This window comes from Acomys minous, assembly GCF_964271855.1.
Source record: "Acomys minous genome assembly, chromosome: 11".
Classification (NCBI taxonomy): Eukaryota; Metazoa; Chordata; class Mammalia; order Rodentia; family Muridae; genus Acomys; species Acomys minous.
This window is the reverse complement of record NC_140492.1, coordinates 70,673,607-70,680,710: the sequence shown is the minus strand read 5'-3', so window position 1 is coordinate 70,680,710 and position 7,104 is coordinate 70,673,607.

The following is a 7,104-nucleotide window of genomic DNA, read 5'->3' as shown; positions in this document are numbered from 1 at the left end:
CCCGCAGGAAGACTTGGGTGAGTACAGCAGATAACACCCCCAAGTTACCCTCTTGCAGTACGTAGATAGATGAGCTGCTGATTGCAGCTACAGATAAAGAAGTCTGCCTACAAGGGACGAGAGATTTACTACAGCTGCTGGGAAAACTCAGATTTAGAGCTTCCACAAAGAAAGCCCAGATATGCAAATCAGAGGTACAGTATCTGTGCTTCATCTTAAAAGGAGGTAAGAGGTGCCTGTCAGACACCCACAAAGAAACAGTCCTTAAGATCCCACCCCCTTCTCACGTACTCTGGTGCCTCACATTTGACCATGTCCCCTGGAGTGGGAGACCTGGTGGCACTCAGAGGAAGGACAGCAGGTTACCAAGCAGAGACTTGATACCCTATGAGCATATACAGGGTGAGGAGATCCCCCTCAGGAAGTCATAGGGGAGGGGAATAAGGAGAAAATGGGAGGGAGGGAAGAATGGGAGGATACAAGGGATGGGATAACCATTGAGATGTAATAAGAATAAATTAATAAAAAATTAAAAATAAATAAAAATAAAAAAAGATCCCACCCCCTAGCCGGGGTGGTGGCGGTGGCACATGCCTTTAATCCCAGCAGTGGGGAGGCAGAGGCAGGTGGATCGCTGTTGAGTTTGAGGCCAGCCTGGTCTACAAAGTAAGTCCAGACAGCCAAGGCTACACAGAGAGACCCTGTCTCGAAACCCCCCCCCAAAAGATCCCACCTCCTAAGAGCCCCACAGGAAGGTGACTCTGGGTGGGTTTAGAAGTAGTGCCTGGGAATAAGTCCGTGGAGGCTGCCTTAGAACCCCCTCAGTGGCATGGGGGTGCTAACAATCAAGTCCTGTCCAAGTGTTATCAGCATCCCTGACCAACAGTGCTACCCCAAGGATAACGTGAAGGCAAGGGGATTCTGGCTCCCCAAGAAACTAGCTATCATCCATTGTCCAGGACACCAAAAAAGGAAACTCACCCATAGCAGTAGGAAACAACCGAGTTGACCAGGTAGCAAAGACCATCGCATTAGAGGCTTGAACCGTCCTTGGCCCTATTTGACCCCAGAGATCCGGTCCTCCCTAAGCAACCAGACTATTCTCCAGAAGACATTAAATGGACCCAAAGGTTGCCCGTGTCTCAGTTTCTACACAGGTGGTGAAAATCAGCAGGAGACCTGATATTACCTGAAAATTTGGGAAATTCAAGCACACAGCTGCAAGAAAGAAGCCACACCAGAGATAGCATTATCTGACAGCAACTGCCCTCCCCCCACCCCCAGAGATGGGATTAGTAAGGACACAGACACTTCTCCGAACAAAGTGGTGAACAAAGAGAGCAAAGAAAGCTAAGCCATGGGTGTGGTCTTGGCGCCTTTTTCTGTAGCTTGTCATCTTTTAGATACTAGACCCCCTACTCAACCAATAGTTGATTTCCAAACTAGGACACGGACACACACACACACACACACACACACACACACACACACACACACCCCGCTTAGGGGACGTTAGGAGGAAAAAGACTTATAAAAAGTGCCCAGATCAACGGCCCAGGGTCACTTCCTGATACTTTTGATTCTGTGTCGGGTGTGATCCAGTTTAAGCTGAAATATTAAAGATTCCTCTTTATTTACGGTGGTCTTGAGTCTTCTGGTTCTTTTTTGGGAATCTCAAAACATGGGTGCAGCACTATCAGCCCTTTGGGGCTATAGATATACAGTTGAAGAAACGAGGGAGATAATAGGCTAATGTGGACGAATACTCACGAGCGCTCTGGAAATGTGTGAGTTTCCAGGAGTGTAGGTGCTACCTCTCTCCTTCTATGGTTCTTTCTAATTGTTGCACAAAACTGGCAAATGCTATTAGCATTTGAAGGTGCGTATTGCCCAGCCCTAAGTTATTCCGTGGTGTGTGTGTGTGTGTGTGTGTGTGTGTGTGTGTGTGTGTGTGTGTCTGTGTGTATTATACTCAGTCTGGAGTGTCTGATATGTTCATGGGGCTGTTTTTCTTGATGTGATCTTTGGGGGACAGGCAGGGAAGAACAGTTTATTGAGTACACTATAAGAATAGTGGACTAGGCAGTGAGATTCATGCCTAAAGCACAAGTCATGGTTGGTATGTGTGTGTGCACGCGTGTGTGCACACGGCACTTCCCCCCCTTCCACCCCAACCCCCAGCCCCCCTCGCCCGCACCCCCACCCCTGCTACCATGCATGGAAATTACTTAAGACATAAGAAGTTGTGATTGTGCCTGGAGTTGACAGGAAGTGTACTTGTGATGTACTTGGTTAACTTGTCTGCATCCAGAATCAACTAGACCCAAGCATCTGAGCACACCTTGAAGGACTGTGGAGAAATACTGAGTGAATGTATTAACCGGCAATAAAGAGCTGTTTAGCCAATCAGCTAGGCAGAAGGACAGGAAGTGGAAGGTGGGACTTCCTGGAGGGGAGGAGGGAGTTTGACAGTTGGGAGAGGGGAGGACGGTTGACGAGGAAGTGGACCGAAGGAGAGTTAATGGCCTGTTGATCATTATAGTGGTAAGTAGTATAAGTATTATATATCAGTTTAAAGTAGTTTGATTACCATAGTTTAGGAATAGATTTGTATTAGTTTAGACTCCGCCCAGCAAAGTGCTGGCAGCTTTAAAGTACATTTCAGTCTCCCTGTGTAAGTTATTTGCTTTGTAGGCTGAACGGACACAAATTACTGTAACAAATGATTCTCCTGATTGGATTATTTGGGGTAGAAAGACCCACCTTAAATTTGAATCACTTATGGTCAGAAGGTCCACCCTGAGTCTGGGGCAAGCCTTCAGGTGGCAGTCCATATAGAAGAGCCTGGAAGAAGGAAGCTTTTTTTCCTCTCACCATTAGCTCATTCCATTTTAATCCATCAGTAAAGCCAACTGTCTGGGGTGAGATGGAATTGCAAAGTAATTTAATGCAGATTTTTTTTTGGAGGTGGGACGGAGAACAAGGTCTCACTGTGTAGCCCTGGCTGTCCTGGAACTCATTGGAATCCCCGTTGCTGCTTAGAAATGGCCCCCTAGGAATATCAACCAAACATGGCATATCAAGACAAGACACCACCTTTTATATTAAAGCCAGAAGAAGCAACCCAGGAGGAGGGAAAAAAAAAAAAGGTCCCAAAAACAGTTAAAAGAGTCAGACACAGGCCGGGTGTGGTGGCGCAAGCCTTTAATCCCAGTACTCAGGAAGCAGAGGCAGGTGGATCTCTGTGAGTTCGAGGCCAGCCTGGTCTACAGAATGAGTCCAGGACAGCCAAGGCTACATAGAGAAACTCTGTCTGGAAAAACAAGATGAAAGAAAGAAAGAAAGAAAGAAAGAAAGAAAGAAAGAAAGAAAGAAAGAAAGAAAAAACATCTGGGACACTGAGAGCAGTACTAGGAGGGAAAATTATAGCTCTAATTGCATGAGATTAAAAAGATCTCAGAAGGCAGAGGCAGGTGGATCACTGTGAGTTCGAAGCCAGCCTGGGTCTACAAAGTGAATCCAGGACAGCCAAGGCTACACAGAGAAACCCTGTCTCGAAAAACCAAAAAAAAAAAAAAAAGAGTCAGAGACAGCCCCTGCTCCCACTGTAAGGAGTCCCACAAGAATACCAGCGGGAGCCAAGACCACTAGAGCCAAGCAACAAGGAAGTTCCTGCGTGAAGGCAGGAGGCAGGCCCAGACCTCTGCGCGAAGCTGCGAAGGTGAAGCCTGACTTGCCCTGGAGAGCTCAACGTTCTGAGGACGCCAGAGCCAGGAGCCATCTGCCAAGGACAGCTGTGTAGAAAGACGTGGAACCAGCCCAGAAGGGAAATGCAAATTGGAGGCAGCGGCTCTGAAAGATGAACCATCTAACCGTTTGAACCTAAAGTCCAAAGCGTGGGCTAGAGAGATGGCTCAGTGGTTAAGAGCCCAATCTGCTCTTCCAAAGGTGCTGAATTCAATTCCCAGGAACCACATGGTGGCTCACAACCACCTACAGTAAGATTTGGTGCCCTCTACTGGCTGGTAAGCTAACATGCAGGCAGAACACTGTATCAATAATAAATAAATCTTTAAGTAAATAAATCAAATAAATAAAGTTCCAGACGTTGGACATGGAGCTACAGGACATGGCGTTTGCCCTATTGGGTTTCAGTTTTGCTTTGACCCATTATCTTTTTTTTAAAGAACAGGACTGTATACTCTGCCTTTTTTTTTTTTCTTTGTTTTCAAGACAGAGTCTCCCTGTTACACAGGAGGCTGTAGGGATGGGGAAGTGTAATGCAGGGACTTATATAAGAAATGTCCCCTGACCCGCTCTGTCCCCATCCCCAACCTGAGCCAAAGTGCAGGCTCAGGTGTTTATAAGGGAAGTTTTGGGTTCTTTGTAAACTCAGTTGTGTTGTGTAAATATGCTTTTGTTTCTAATCCCAAGTATGGGATTTTAGTTTGAGCTTTAGCTAGTCCACATCTGTTCATTGTCTTTTACCAGCTGATAATGGCCTTCATTGAGCAGCATGGAGAGGGGCGTGGCCTAGGGCTCTAAGGCTATAAATAAGAGCAGAGAGAGAGCATGGAGTGTAGTGTCTGGCTTGTGACCAGAGATGGAGGGTGTTACTATTTGAAGCAGACAGACAGAGAAACCCCTGAGGCTCAGCAGCTTGGAGGAGACTGCTAGGTGCTTAAAGAATCCAATTGATGCCGGGCGTGGCACATGCCTTTAATCCCAGCACTCAGGAGGCAGAGGCTGGTGGATCGCTGTGAGTTTGAGGCCAGCCTGGTCTACAAAGTGAGTCTAGGACAGCCAAGGCTACACAGAGAAACCTTATCTTGAGGGGGAAAAAAAGAGAACACTACAGGTATTTGAATAATTGTTCCCCAATTGACGGTGTTGTTTGAGGGGATGTCATGAAACCTTTATGTGGTGTGGCCTTACTGGAGGATGCATGTCACTAGCGACAGGCTTTGAGAATTGAAAGCTTCACCTGACGTCCAGTTAACGTTCTGCTTTGTGTTTGTAGTTGAAAATATCATCTCTCAGTGTCCTGCTCTGACCATCTGCTGTTAAAAAGCCTTTCTCACCATTGTGGACGATCCCTTTGGAATCATAAGTTCAAATAAACTCTTCCTTCTGTGGGGAAAAAAAAAGAATGAAGCTTTTTGCCTGCATGTGCTCACTCTTGATGACACGTTCATCTGTGCTGCTACGGAGGCACTCCCTTCACTGGTACCAGAGCCTACATCTTCCGGATTCCAACATAGACAGAAATCCAGCCGAGACATTCCACCTTATGGACTGAACCACTACCAGGGTCTTGGCCTTTCTGTTGGGAGACAGCCATTATAGGAAGAGCCAAACCACAGCACATAAGCTACTTTACATTGTGTGTGTGTGCAGATGATACATACATACAGACAGACAGACAAACAGACAGACAGACAGACATACCACCTGTTCCATTTCTCTAGAGAACCCTCACTGATAGAGGATCTTATCGCTTTATCTCTGTCCTTGTTTGATTGTTCCAGTTCTTTCACCTTTTCTTCCAAATCATTTTTTTTAAAGATTTATTTATTTATTATGTATACAGCGCTCTGCCTTCATGTACCCCTACAGGCCAGAAGAGGGCATCAGATCACATTATAGATGGCTGTGAGCCACCAAGTGGCTGCTGGGAATTGAACTCAGGACCTCTGGAAGAGCAGTCAGTGCTCTTAACCTCTGAGCCATCTCTCCAGCCCCTCTTTCTTCCAAATCGTTTATTCTGTCCTCCCCCACAGAGTTTTCTTTTTGACTTAAGTTTTTCATTTCAGCATTTCAGATTGGTTTTTCCCCCTCAATTTCTATCTTTGTTTAATGTTCTTTTATATCTTGTATCACCTTCCTTGTTTTAGCCAGATGTTTACATTCTTGTTCACAATCTGATATTCTTTTTTTTTTTTCCTTTGAGCAGACTTACAATAATTCTTTTGAGTTTTCTGTCTGGATCTTCATCTGTCTCATGCTCATCAGATATTTATTACTATAGGATTAATAATTTTTGGAGGAGTTATGTTGTCTTGGTTTTTCTCATTTTTTTAATGTTATTATAGGATTTATACATCTGGCATTATTCCTTTGATTTGTTTATTTTTTTCAGCTATATTCTTTTAGTATTTTCAATGTTCACATGAGACCTAGATACGGTAGAGTTGAATGTATAATTCAGAAAACAGTTCCTCCTGGGCCTGGAAAGGAGTTTGCTCTTACAGGTCACTTGAGTTCGATTCCCCCGCAGCCATGTTGGGTGACTCACAACAGCCTGTCACTTCAGCTCCACAGGATCTGGCCTTTGTGGCTATCTGAACCCATATTCAAGCGCACACACACGCAGAGGAGGTGGGGAGAGTAGGCGAGGGAGGGAGGGAGGGAGGGAGGGAGAACACAGTTCCCCAGTCCAGAAGCACAGGTGCCTGGTGTAAACACTTCGATTGTCTGAAGGTTTTACCCGTGAGAACAACCCCAGGTGCTTCCGTGTTCCCGCCAATCAAGTAGCATGCCGGTTAGTAACTTTAGCTTCAACAGCTGCTGGGGGAGAAACCACAAAGACTGGATAGAGTGTGCTCAGATTTTACTGGATGAGATTAGGAGTGGGAGGGCGACGGGGCAGGTAAGGATCAAGTACCACATCAACTTTTAAAAGGAAAAGATCGAGGTGGGAGACTGTTAGGGCCCACAGATGGGCGAGACTGCCAACGCTATGGAGTATTGTAATTAAGAGGTAAAAGGAGGAAGGGATACGAATTCGAGAAAGAGGAAACGACGGAGGGATAAAAAGGGAGACCATGAAACGAGGCGGAAGAGGGCAGTGGAGCGTGCCTGACGACGCACAGAGAGTGTGGGAGCATGCACAGGGCCTCTGTGGGTCTAAGCCACCTGGGGTCCCAGTGCTGCCCGGGGAAGTGGACACAGCCCCCAGCCCTAACGGAGAAGCTAGCTCTAGTTGGTAACCATTCACAGAGGAAACATTTGTTTTCTCCTAGGGAGGAAGTCCCCATGACTAAGCCAACACAAAACGAACTCAGTGGTGGTTTTGGAGGTTTCTCGCCTCATAATGCTCTCTCT